Genomic DNA, 14,788 nt, shown 5'->3' with positions numbered 1-14,788 from the left:
TCTAGATCCACCGATTTAGGGCTCAAGATCAGGATGACCAGATTCTGATAGTTAGCTACTGCAAGGCTTACAACTCTTAGGTTCCCCTCACCTGCCTCACTTTCCTATCATTATTTTGCTGAGAAAGTTCCACATCATTCATTTCCCTCCTAGCCAGCCCTCTGTTAAAGAAGCCTTTGTAATCACTAACTGAAGGTGGAGGGAAGTAGATTGGGATGAGGCAAGAATATAATAATCAAGGGCCCCTGGGTGGCTCAGTCAGTTGAGCGTCCTAGGTGATGGTTCTAGGATCCTGGGATCGAGTCCCACATCAGGCTCCCTGCTAGGTGGGGAGTCTGCTTCTCCCTCTCCCTCTGCCTGCTCTTCTCCATGCTTGTGTGCCCTCGCTCTCTCTCTCTCTCTGTCTGTCTCAAATAAGTAAAATATTTTTTGAAAAAATACAATAATCAGCTGGACTTGTAAGTAGTTCATAATTTATAAGGAGACTGCAACTCTCTGATGTTACTTGGTGGGATAGTCAGAATAAGTCTGATATTTATCAAAATCTCATATCGTACTATCTCCACACTGTTTGTCTTTAAGGCAAAAGAGTATGAGAAAGGTGCTTTGCTTAGGTGCTTGTGGTGTGATAGACTGTAATTTTTTTTTCAGCATTTTAGAGATGGAATTCCCTTTTTTTTTTATTTTTATTTTTATTTATTTGACAGAACACAAGTAGGCAGAGAGGCAGGCAGAGAGAGAGGAGGAAGCAGGCTCCCTGCTGAGCAGAGAGCCCGATGCGGGACTCGATCCCAGGACCCTGAGATCATGACCTGAGCCGAAGGCAGCGGCTTAACCCACTGAGCCACCCAGGCGCCCGGAATTCCCTTTTTAAAAAAAAAAAAAAACTCATATGTATCATTTCTTTTGAGATATCAGCTGACTGACAACTATGGATTCTTTTAGAGTTATCACTTCTTTCTGTAGCTACTTCTAAGGTTTCCTCTTTATGATTATTTCAGCAGCCTTATTATAATGTTCCTCTGTGTGGTTTTCTTAGTATTCAAAGTACTTCTTGAATCTATGGCTTGACTTCTTCCATTGGTGGGGGGAAATTCTCACTCATTATCTCTTCAAATATTGCTTCTGTTCCATTCTTTTTCTCCTCCCCACATGTGACTCCAATTATACTTTTATCAAACTATTTTACTATCCAACATATTACTTACACTTTTTTAAAAATTTTCACCGTTTTTTCTCTATGTTTTAGACTGTATATTTTCCTTCTGATCTTTCCTCCAGTTTACTAACTCACTCTTCAGCCCAGCTAATCTGATATTAAACTCACCTATTAAGTTTTTAGCTTCTGTTATTGTATTTTTCAAGTTTATAATATCTGTTTAATATTTGTTATTTATTCCTGTTCTCTGCTAAAATTCTCCATTTTGCCATCTATATTCTTGAAAATTCATATCTGATCACTCTAATAATTTTAGTCTATTTATATTATGTTCTTTGATTTTAGTAATCTCTCAGTTTGTTAAGTGCTTTCTTAGTGAATGTACATCATTGGTCATGTTTCATTAAATGGCCTTCTGTCATGAAAAACTGTGAACACTATGCAGGATGTTATCTTCTTCCAGAGAGGATTTATGTTAACTTTGGGCAAAAAGTACAATAGGAGCAGTTCATCTTGATCTGATCAGGAACTGAACATACTCAAGATTGGATTTCAGTCCTTGTAAAGTCTTATCTAATTTTGGTTTTTCCTCACAACTGAGATGTAGACATGCAGGAATTTTAATTAAAAGCTTGATATGTTTACAAGGGCTCTGAATTCTAAATATTGTCTCCCTAGCACTAAAAGAGTATAAAAAATAACTGCTTGGCTTCGTGGCCCTTTAGCCCTTAGGTCTTATGAAAAGATAAACGCTTTTGTGTGAAAAAGCAATGTGAAATATGAGATTCACTCTCCTGTGTTTCTCTTCATTCTGGAGTCTTGGGTCATCAAATCTCTGTAATATAGAAACTCCAATATAGGTCTGTCTCACCTATGAAATGGAGGAAAATTCTAATCAGCTTCCTTACCTATGGCTACAACTTTCTGAGCTTCATTGCCTTTTTCACCATGCAGTTTATGAATCAACAAATAAGAGGAAAAATGATACAAAATTTTGTCCTTGCCTCAGTATATTCTCTTCTATCTGAGATCTTAGCCACTCAAGTCCTGGATGCATTAATAGCTCTTTTGTGCCTTCAATAGGTCAGTTGGTGAAGCATCTGCTTTTTTTTTTTTTTTTAAGATTTTTATTTATTTATTTGACAGACAGAGATCACAAGTAGGCAGAGAGGCAGGCAGAGACAGAGAGGGAAGCAGGGAGCCCGATGTGGGGCTTGATCCCAGGACCCTGGGATCATGACCTGAGCCGAAGGCAGAGGCTTAACCCACTGAGCCACCCAGGCGCCCCGAAGCATCTGCTTTTGACTCAGGTAGTGATCTCAGGTCCTGGGATCGAGTCCCACATCATGCTCCCTGCAAACTGAGTTTCTTCTGTGCTTTATCCAGGTTTTCTGTTGTTCTGTGAAGGATTGTTTGGCTATATGCTAGTTCATCCTAAGCAAAAGAACAAGATAGTGAAAAGTAGTTGAGTCTAGATATATATTACAGGCAAAAACAAAGAATTTGCTCTTTCATATGAAGTAAGGTATGAGAGGTGAATTAAGGGTTATACTGAGTTACAGGTAGGAATGAGTTGTAGTTTATAGATATGGAAAGAGCACTTGAGAAGAAAGGTTGGCAGGGGACTATCAGGAATAAATTTTGAAATGGCTGTTAAAAGAATCAAGAGTGGATATCCAAAAGGCATTTTGGTATATGAGTCTGGAGTTCACAGAAGGGTACAGTCTGAAGATATAGATTTGGAAATCTTAAGCATATGGATGGCATTTAAAACCAAGATAGTAGGTGAGGTCACCAAATGTATGAGTGTTGATAGAAAAGAAAAAAGATCTAAAGAGTAAGTCTGGGGAATGCTAACGTTTATGTAGGTGTCAGGGAAAGGAAAGGAAAGGAAAATAAGAACTTAAAACAAGAGGGATTAAAGGAAACCCAGGTGAGTGAGTTGTCCTGGTTTCCAAATGGAGAAGTTATTCCAAGGAAAAGATGATAAACAGTATGTCAAATACAACTGAAAAACCAAATAAAATGACTGAAAAGTAACCTTTGGATTAGCAACATAGAGTCACTGGGGTCATTATGAAAGTCATTCTAGTGGGAAGATGGGAGTAAAAGTCTAATTACAATGGGTTCAAGATAAAATCAGTGACATCAGGGAATTAATTCATGTTATTTTATTAGACTTTCCAAAATAATGTCAGATAAGATTCACCTGATTTCTTGGGGCACCTAGGGGGCTCAGTCAATTAAGCATCTACTTTTGGCTCCTGAAGTCCTGGGAACGAGCTCCACATTGGTCTCCTTGCTCAGCAGGGAGTCTGCTTCTCCCTCTCCCTCTGCTCCTCCTTCTGCTCATGTGCTCTCTTTCTCTCACTCACTCTGTCCCCCTCAAATAAATAAATAAAATCTTTAAAAAATAAAATAAAATTCACCTGATTTCTTAGAATAGATTAACATGGTTCATGTATTCTCAAGGCATTGATTCCTTTTTTTTTTTTTTAAGATTTTATTTATTTGACAGAAAGAAAGAGAGCGTGCACAAGCAGGGGGAACTGCAGGCAGAGAGAGAAGGAGAAGCAGGCTCCCCACTGAGCAGGGAGCATGATGTGGGACTTGATCCCAGGACCTGAGATCATGACCTGAGTCAAAGGCAGATGCTTCACCAACTGAGCTACCTAGGAGCCCCAAGGCACTGATTCTTTAAGCAAGCCTCCTTCAATGTTATCTTCAGTATCTGTTCATAGCTTAAAATCTTTTTTTTTTTTTTATTTATTTTTTTAAGATTTTGTTTATTTATTTGACAGAGAGAGATCACAAGTAGGCAGAGAGGCAGGCAGAGAGAGAGAGAGAGAGGAGGAAGCAGGCTTCCCGCTGAGCAGAGAGCCTGATGCGGGACTCGATCCCAGGACCCTGAGATCATGACCTGAGCCGAAGGCAGCAGCTTAACCCACTGAGCCACCCAGGGGCCCAGCTTAAAACTTTTTTTGTCCTTAAACAGTTAATAATCATATGTCTGATGTAAAGATTTTCTATGGTTTCCAAACTCCCCAAGTTATTATCTGGGCCCTTAAACAATACTGTATAGAGATGAACAGAAATTAACTTCTAGAGCATGTGCTACAACAAAAACTTGTCCCATGAGGCTCTTCAACAGTTGCTTCTGCTTTCTCAGTTCTAGACTTGCAACATCTCCATAGACCATCCCAACCTGTACTCAAAGATATCCCTACCATGAGAATAGCACACCCTGGGGAAACACAAACACACACACACACACACACACACACTTCACCCTAAACAATATTCACCCTAAACAAACTTCAGATTTCAGGCCTGTTTTGAACTTTGGGAAAATATGGGATATCCTTAAGCCTAGCATTTCTGACAGATGTATCATATGTTTCCCTTCTCCTTTAGACAACCTCTATTTTCTAAAACAAGGAAAGTACGGATGGTAAACTTACTGATTTATTTTCATGTCCACCCTTCAGATACCCACCACTAAGATAAGCTCCCAGAACACCACCAGTATTTTCCCTCTAAACATTTACACTTCTAAACATATGACTCAGTATTTTGAACCCATGTAGGGTTCAAGATTATTCTGGAGATTAGAATGAGAAACTACCTTCATTCCATTTCTAATAATAAAGATTCCATTTTAAGTGATTACTCTCTATCGTACTTTCTATTATTAGTCTCCACAATATATAATGTGGTGTATTACTCAGGATATGCTAACCACTGGAACAAACACACCCTAAATCACAGAATGTTATCAAGTATTTTCTTGAATTCCAAGATGCACATCCCTGGTCAGGTGGTTCTCCTGGCAACTTTTCTCCAAGCAGCATCTCAGAAACCATCTTGTGGCTTCAAGATACCCCTGAATCAGTCATCAGATAAGGGAAAAGAGAAAGGTTTGCACATAGATTTTTGTGGCCAGTCCTGAAATCACATGCATCACTTCCACAACGTACTATTGACCAAATGTTTGTCATGTGATTTTAATCTAAGTTCGGAGGAAATGGAGAAATACATTATTCTTGTGTTCTCAAGAATAGGAAACATGACTGCTGAGCATTTAGTCAATTTCTGCTATAGATTTTTGCCTGGCCACCAAATTCTCAGCTCACTCTCCCTCTCATCTGCAAAATACACTTACCCCCTCACTAATAAGAACAACCAAAAATCACACCCATTCATTACATCTAGTTCAGAGTTCAGATGTTCAGAGTCCAGATGATGCATAGTCCCTCCACAAGGGCTAGTTAAGGCTCCCTGTGTTCTGGTAACCTACAAATTAAAAGAAAAATTTTCTGTCCACCACCAGACACACACACACACAGAGTCAATATGTGATGGTGGAACAGTGGAACAGGCACTGTAACAGTAACAAACACCCCATTTACAAAAGGAAAATGTGGAAAAGCCTAGAAGCCAATGATCTATAGCAACACTCAAGTCCTTTTGGGTAGAAAATGTGAGGAACTCTGAAATGATGGTAGGAGAAGCTGTGTGATAAGGTTTTTCTTATGCTCTCTAAGAATGTCCCTGTCCATCTTTCTCTGTGGCTCTGGTCCCATCCTTTGTGAGCTCCGCTTTGGCCACACGTGAAGTGGGAAAAAGGGAGCATTCCTTTGGGAGCCTTGGAAATTAGCCTAAAGTTTATGGAAATCTGAAGTTCCAATGGTTGTCTGAAGTCTGAAATGTTCAAAACTGGCAGGGTTTATTTGTTTAGTCTGTGGTTTATTTGAAGATAAAAATTCCTCAAAAGCTTAATGGGCTTCTGATCTATTTTCTTCCTAACAATTTTATGTGCCAGAAACCCCCTTTGAAGATTTCTCTTAGACATAATTCTCAAATACGTTTTACCTCTCTGCTTCTTGCCACCATACTAATTTCTCTCAATTTAATAATAGGCTACCTTGCAACTACAACTTTTGAATAGAGAATATCCTATCCTTAAACTGATCTTTTTTGTGAACCACTCAGTTCACCTGGGAAGATTTACTGAGCTGCAAGTGCTTAAAGTTTGTTTTCTCTTTTAAGTTTCATTTCCCAGGGTTCAGATTCTACAAACAGCTGACTTTTCAACTTTGCAGAACTGAATTTTCCAGACTCTCTCTAGTCTCTTTCATTTATGCTTACAAACTAGACATTTCTTTCTCAAGCTTTTTCTTGGCCAAATACAGCCAATAAAAACCACACACCACTAGAGTTATGTTTCTCATTTCTTCTCCTAGAGTTCGATTTCAATAGGTACGTGTTCTACCTTCCAAGTGTTCACACGGAAAAGTTTTACAAAATGTCTTGCCACTGCATAATAAGATTACCATTTTTCCAGCTGCCAATTTCAGTTTCTTTACTGACCATAGCCAATTCTAAGCCAATAACATATATTTCAAAATTTTGTTATGAAAGAACCCTACTTCAACAGATGAATATTTATATTTGAATAGGCTAACTGCTGTATCAAACAACCCAAAATCTTATTGGCTTAATGTAACAGAAATATTTTTAAAATCCATTGTGAATATTCTTGGTGAGTGGTTCTCTTGAGTGACTCCCCTATAAGCTATGATTTAGTAATCCAAGTGCTTCTACATTATGGCTTCACCATTTTACAGGTTCAAGGTAATCCTGGAATAATCTAGTCAGTAGATGGGGGGAAGACAGAGGAGGATAACCAGAGGATTTATGACCATGCCTAAAAATTACATACATAAATTCTATACACATTTCTTTCCCCAGAACACTGTCACATAGCCCCAACATAATACCAAAGAAAGCTAGAAAATAACATCTTAACATGCCCAGGAAGAGGTAATAGGATTGGGGAGCTTGTAGCCAGCTTCGAAGTACATGCAGCTAAAGCCACAGATTATCCTAATATTGGCAAGTGAAGATTATCCAATTCTGAAATATGCAACAGAGACATAGAAAACACAGCTCAAACCCTGAAAATGTACTTTCTTAATATATTAGCTAAAACGCATGGAGAATTTACTATTTTCCAGGCATTCTTCCAAATATTTTATGGCTATTAAATCATTGGTTCTTAAAATAGTTCTATGAGATGGTTAGGTTATCATACCCATTTTACAGATGAAAACACCAAGGCACAAATGGATTAGGAAGCTTCCACAAGGCCTCACAGGTAGTAAGCAGCAGGAGCAGAATTTGATTCAGGTAGCCTGGTTCTAGCGCGTACACTCATCCATTATACTATTCAGCCTTACTGATTTATTCATGCACTTCTCAGTTAATTAGTTTATTTTTTTATTTTTTTAAGATTTTATTTATTTATTTGTCAGAGCAAGAGAGAGCACAAGCAGGGGGAGCAGCAGGCAGAGGGAAAAGCAGCTCCCCATTGAGCAAGGAGCCCAATGCAGGACTTGATCCCAGGACCTGAGCTGAAGGCAGACACTTAACTGACTGAGCCACCCAGGTGCCCCCCAGATAATTAGTTTAATACGCTATTGCCTAATGGCATATTCTCTCTTCCCCTCCTCAACCCAGAAGGCCATTTTCAGTCTTGTCTGTCTTGTTTCTTTCCACTGATTCTCTAGAACCTAGTCTTAATGCATTTCTGTACTGTCATACAGCTGTGTTAGTGGAAATTTGGGGAATAGGAATTATCATCAAGTCTACAGAATGAAAAAAGAAAAAGATAAAGGGCAAATACAAGGAACTTATTCATTTAAAAGGCAGTAAGGAGAAAAACCCAGCCCACATCTAACTTTTAAGTATTAGACAGGGAATGTGGGCCTTTGTTTGTGCTCTTGCCCTAGGAGTACAAACAAAGGCCCACATTTGATGTCTAACACTTAAAAGTTAGGAGTTAAAGCTGACACAATGTTAAATAAAATACATTTCATCCTTCTACCTTGAAAACTGTATTATCATAACACCCTGGAATGCCAGGTAGGATTTAGAATTTTGGGACTCAGAATTCCATGCCAGAATATGGTGCCTTGGAGAGGAGCTGGCACTCGTGCCCCACCTTCCTTCTTCTCTCACCCCTGGACCCATCCTGTATGACAAGGAGCCATTGAGCACACAGCTGGATACGCTAACATGCACATTTGTGTTTTGTCCATAACACTACACCAAGTATTCACCCTTGTGTCCCTCAGAAGGATGATCCAAGAGAAGAGGTCTGGGCTGAAAGTCAAGTTTGTAATGTTTAAGCAGAAAATTCCTGGGTCCTGAGTATCCAGAATATGGTCTAGGTAGAGAGAAAACATTAGTTCTAAGTCAGTACATCCCCTTGGCCCCAGTGAATGCTCACGCTGTGGGGAAGGGCACAGACATAGATGTGCCAGAGCAGGACTCTGAAGAGTAGGACTGAAATCCCTGATTTTCCCTGTGAGCACAAAAGATTAGTAGGGATTGGATTTATTCTCCTGCCTCAGGCAGGAGACTTGAATTACAAATAATGTTAAAGGAAGTTCTTCAGGCATAGGAAAATGATGCCAGATGACAACTCAGAACTATGCAAAGGAATGGAGAATGCCAGAAATAATAAATATGTGGGAAAATATATATTTTTCTCATTTTTAGCGCTTTGAAATATAATTGACTATTTAAAGATACACCATGTAACAGTAAATAAATAAATAAAGATACACCATGAAAACACTATTCTACAAAAAGGCAGAGTGGCTATATTGATATCAGACAAAGATTTCAAAACAAAACAAAAAAATATTGTCAGGAATAAAGAGAAATATTTCATAATAATAAAGGCACTAATTTACCCAGAGGACATCATAATCTTAAATTTAATGCAGCTACTAATAGAGCTTCAGAATACATAAAACAAAATTGGCAGGACTAAAAAGAAAAACAAACAAATCCATAAAAATAAAACTGAAAAGGGAAATGAATAAAATCAGTATCACAGTAGTAGATGGCAACACTCCTCTATCAGTAGTTGATAAACAAATAGATGAAAAACTTAAAGGGATTAAAATCATACAAAGTATCTTCTCTGACTATAACAGAATTAAACTAAAGATGACTACCAAAAATATATCTGGAAAAGAATTCTCAAAAACATGGAAATTAAATAATATATCTCTAAATAACACACAGGCCAAGAAAAAAAAGAGAAATCAGAAAATATTTTAAACTGAATAAAAATGAAAATATATAAAAATTTATGAAATACAGCTAAAACAGCATTTAGAAAGAATGTCAGCATTAAATGTTTATATTAGAAAAAAACATGTGTCAAATCAACAATCTAAGATTCCATTTTTAAAAACTAGAAAAAGGTAGATCAATGAAATAGAAGAGATGCCAGAAATAAACCCACATATTTTTGGTCAATTATTTTTTGTGTGTTATTTTGTTGTTGTTGTTTCTTAAAGATTTTATTATTTATTTATCTATTTGAGAGAGAGCGAGAGAGAGCATGCACAGAAGCAGGGTGAAGGGCAAAGGAGGAGAAGCAGACTCCCCAGTGAGCAGGGACCCCAATGTGGGACTCAATCCCAGGACCCTGAAATCATGAACTGAGCCGAAGGCAGACACTTAATCAACTGAGCAACCCAGGTGTCCCTTGGTCAATTGATTTTTGACAAAAGGGCCAAAAGAGTTCAATTTGGGAAGGATGGGCTTTTTACCAGATGGAGGTAGAACAATTGGATATGCATGTATCCATTATATTTTTTTTTCTTGATTCTCAACTCCCATTGAAATAAACTATAGACCTAAAAGTTAACCTGAAGACTACAAAACCTCTAGAAGAAAATGTAGGAGAAAATCTTATATCCAGAATGTTTAAGAAGTCTTGTAAATCAATAAAGCAAAGAAGACATCCCATTTTTTCAAATGGGCCAAAGAGTTGAACAGATATATCATCAAAGAAGAATGACAAGTATGCATGTCCTAAGAGTGGTGATCAACTTCATTAGTCTTAAGGGAAATGCTAAGTAAAACCACAAGGAGTTACCACGACACTTAAACTAGAACAGCTAAAATCGAAAGACTGACTACTAAGTGCTGGCAAGAAATGTGAGGATACGGGAGCTCCCATAGATTGCTTGCAAATGCAAGACAGTATCAACCACTTTGGAAAACAGTTCATCATTTTCTTATAAACATCCACTCCCCATGAGATTTAAATGTCCTACTGTCCGATAATGCCTCCAGAAACATAAAAAACATGTTCACGCAAGGACTTGTGCTCAAGTGTTTACACCATTTATTCCTAACAGCTCAAACTGAAAATAACGTAAATGTCCCTTGCCTGGTATTTGAATAAAAATAACCTTATGCTACTCAGCTATAAAATGACACAGATGAACCTCAGAACCACTGTGCTGAATGAAAGAAGCCACACACAACCTTCTGCCTCGATAGTGCGTACTTTCCATTTACGCACAACTCAAAAAGACAAACTTGTAACGAAAGAAAGTTTAGTGGTTGCCCAGGATGAAGAGAAGGGTGGGGGAGACAACTGATCCCAATGGGACACAAGAACATTTGGGCGTGATGGAAATGTCCTTTATCACAATCACGGTAGTTACATGGCTCTATAGACCTGTCAAACCTTATCAAATTGTACCCTGATCACTAGTGAATGTTACTGTGCATGTATCATATCTCAACATAACTGATTTTTTTTTAAAGATTGTATTTATTTGACAGATGGAGATTACAAGCAGGCAGAGAGGCGGGCAGAGAGAGAGGGGGAAGCAGACACCCTGCTGAGCAGAGAGCCTGATGCGGGACTCGATTCCAGGACCCTGGAATCATGACCTGAGCTGAAGGCAGAGGCTTTAACCCACTGAGCCACCCAGGCGCCCCATAACTGATATTTTTAAATGTGCAAGGGGAGCCGAGCAGAGAAACCTCTTGCCTGAGTCTAAGGACAGTAATGAAAACAAAAACTAGTAAAAGAGGCAAAATATGTATAATTTGTAGGTGGACTAGAGCCCCTGCTCCCGGGGTTCATAGAAGCCTAGGAATAACAATCATCACCCATCAGCAGCATCTAACTTTTAATGAGAGTTTCTGGTTTGTCTTTTAGAGATGGTCAGTCAAGTACAGCCATGAGAGAAGACAGAGGAGAGGCTCAGGAAAAGAGTTTAGTATAATCACGGGTCCTGGAGAAGAGAGACAGCGCCACGTGGAAAAACACAGCAGTCAAGGGACAAGACTGGAAGTGCGGAGCACTTGGGCCATGGCCTCTGTTAGGGTTTCTGCAGGAAAGGCAAAGAAAGCTAAATGTTAAGGACTGGCCAATTTGAATCATTTTAATGGCTCCGGGCAATTGGGATGGTCTCTAGGTACCTGGTACCTGGTACCTGGTACCTGGTGCCTGGCCTGGCTCTGGGATAATTAAGACAGAGGAATATTGCCTCCTGAGTGCAGGAACCAGATAGAGGAGCTGTGGCTCTGGATTGGTTTATACATCAAGGCTAGGCTTTTAACTTGGTCCCGCAGTTACCTCTAAGAATCGGTTAGTCTAGGGAGGTGCAGACTCTCCCCACCCAGAAAGGATTTCATTAAGATGTCAAAACAGGATAACATGCAGAAATAAAATACATACATATCTTTCCAAAATGCCATTCAATAATTCTGAACTTTTTAAAAAATTTTTATTTAATTATTTGACAGAGGGAGAGAGAGATCACAAGTAGGCAGAGAGGCAGGCAGAGAGAGGGGGAAGCAGGCTCCCTGCTGAGCAGAGAGTCTGATGTGTGGCTCGATTCCAGGACTCTGGGATCATGACCCAAGCCGAAGGCAGAGGCTTAACCCACCCAGGTGCCCCACTTCTGAACTTTTTAAATTAAATGTTTTAATCTTGATGACAACCCCGGTAGCGAGTCAAACTCTTTCATGAGGGCGTGGTCAGCAAGAGGACCAGAGTGGCCTTCGGTTTTGTGCTAAAGCATGTGCTAAGCTGTTGGAAGGGTAGAGTTGAAGCAAGACTGCTGTCCATTCAGAGTGAACCCCGGGGTAGTAAGGGAACAAAAACAAAGAAGATTTTGTAGCAGATTGCTCCTGCAAGATGTTGACTGTGAAGAAACCAGGTGATACAGAATCACTGTCAACAGAAGATTTGTTTTCTTAGGTTCTGAGATTTTTAACATATTTATATAATAAGACAAGGAAAATGGAAAGATACAGATAGTGAAAATATAAATGGTTTTCGGGGGTGCCTGGGTGGCACAGTCACTTAAGTGTCTGCCTTCAGCTCAGATCAGGATCCCAGGGTCCTGGGATCCAGCCCCATGTTAGGCACCCTGCTCAGCAGGAAGCCTGCTTCCCCCTCTCCCTCTGCCTGCTACTTCCCCTGCTCTCTCATTCTCTCTCTCTCTCTGTCAAATAAATAAATAAAATCTTTTTTTAAAAATGGGAAAAAAAATATAAGTAGTGTGGGAGATACTCGATGAAAAACAAGGACTTAAGTAAATTGCTTTACCTCTTGGAACCTCATCTGTTTCTTACTCTGCAATAATAGTGAGCATCATCCCAACTGCAAAAATTTTGGTGAAGATTAAGTGCAACAAAATACAGCCCATTTGCGCCTGGGTGGCTCAGTGGGTTAAGGCCTCTGCCTTCAGCTCGGGTCATGATCCCAGGGTCCTGGGATCGAGCCCCGCATCGGGCTCTCTGCTCTGCAGCGAAGCCTGCTTCCCTTCCTCTCTTTCTCTCTGCCTGCCTCTCTGCCTGCTTGTGACCTCTGTCTGTCAAATAAATTAAAAAAAAAAAAAAAAAATCTTTAAAAAAAAAAAAATACAGCCCATTTAGCGTATACGCCAGCATAAGGTATTGTTCAATAAATGACCATTTTACTTACTCCACCTTATTTTTCACTTAATATCACACCACTACTTGCTTTATGAAGTCCAAACCAGCTGCAAAATATAAACTTGCTAGAATTTTGCCTCTTCAGGTTTTTCTATGAATCCTTTTAAAAACAGCAGGGGCTGGGGGAGCTGGAGAACTTTCAGGTAAGTTATTGAGAACCTGATAGATGTCAAAGGCCACATCCAAATGCTGAATAGGAAATGAAGCATGGGAATAAATGCAGTGCTTTTTGGAAATAAAGAGAAAGGGAGGAAGAAAAACTGAAATAAGAGAACACATTAACTCCAAAAAAAAATTTTTATTGAGTTTGCTATTAGAGCAGGGTAACTGACACTTTTATTTCAGATGATGGTAGCATTAAACTAAACAGGCAAAAAGTTGTAAGCATCCTTGATTGCCTTCCGTATGTGGCATTAGCAACATAAGTCAACAGAGCAGATGAGCTAGGTGGGATTAACTGAACTATGAAAATGGGGGTAAGAGTGAATATTGGATTTTTATTTTTAAATTCAAATTAAAATAATAGCCCCAGGGACATATAAAGGCAGTCAGGAAATGTCAAAGATAAAAATGTTAATTAGAACAGGTGGTTTCTTCTTAAAGTAGGCTGCAATGTTGTCTCTTGCTTGACATTTGGAAACCTGAAATTCTTCTCTACCAATTCACCCTTGACTAATATACTCTTTTGTTTAAAGAACAGAACCAGTGAAGGTAATATTTGTTTGTTTGTTTGTTTTTTAAGTTTAAAGATTATGCCCTCTCTGGGGGGTAGATATCATGAAGTCAAGCTCTGTAATTCAACCAAAGGTAAAATCTGTAAAAATATTTGCTTAAAATCCCCTGGAGAATGTTCTGTAGCCCTCAAAGTAATAAGCAGGAAGTCACTCTATTGCTGTCTGTATTCGCTGTCTTAGCATTTGTGTAAGAAAGGGAGTAAGGGCAGTGCACATCCTGAAGCACACAGAGGGCACATTCAGAGAATGTGGGCTGTGCATGAATCCCATGCACAAGCAACGTGGGCTTACATGCTCTCACATACATAATATATGCATAAAAATGTTTCCAAGATCCAGTTAAAATACAAATTCTAGCTGGACGCTTCTCAGTCCCCCATCCTATTTAACTTTATTAATGGGTCTAGGGTTGACCCAAGGAGGATACATTCTTTTTTTTTTTTTTTTAAGATTTTATTTATTTATTTGAGAGAAAGAATGAGAGAGAAAGAGCATGAGAGGGGAGAGGGTCAGAGGGAGAAGCAGACTCCCCAGTGAGCAGGGAGCCCTATGCAGGTCGATCCTGGGACTCCAGGATCATGACCTGAGCCGAAGGCAGTTGCTCAACCAACTGAGTCACCCAGGCATCCTAGGAGGATACATTCTTAACTGTCACTCCTAAGTGATTTTTATGCAGGTGGTCTGAAGACCATACTTATAAAAAGCAATGTCTAAGTTACTCATTATAAAGAAAAGAATGATATTGTGTTAGTACCTTTATCTAAGCTAGTCTTACCTTAAGCAGAGAAAGGTAAACTAAGTGATCTGATTTCTGGGCTTCTGGGTGCCTAGAGGTGACACAGGCATTCTGTAATTAGAGGTCACACTGAATAGTTTTCTCTACAGATATAATGCATTGATTTAAATTCACATTCAGAGTAAAAATGCAATGCATGAACCGTTTGGTACTTCTATTTCCTGTGTGCTAGAGATGTAAATCTGTTGAACACGGCCCTCCAAAGGCCTGACATCTGTGTTTTTCGACCTGCTGCACCTCTAGTGATCTTCACCTCAACTCCACTCTATTATT

The sequence above is a fragment of the Mustela putorius genome, unplaced genomic scaffold (genome assembly GCF_011764305.1).
Source record: "Mustela putorius furo isolate JIRA1106 unplaced genomic scaffold, ASM1176430v1.1 tig00003976_pilon_pilon_pilon, whole genome shotgun sequence".
Lineage (NCBI taxonomy): Eukaryota > Metazoa > Chordata > Mammalia > Carnivora > Mustelidae > Mustela > Mustela putorius.
Note: the sequence above shows the minus strand (reverse complement) of the source record.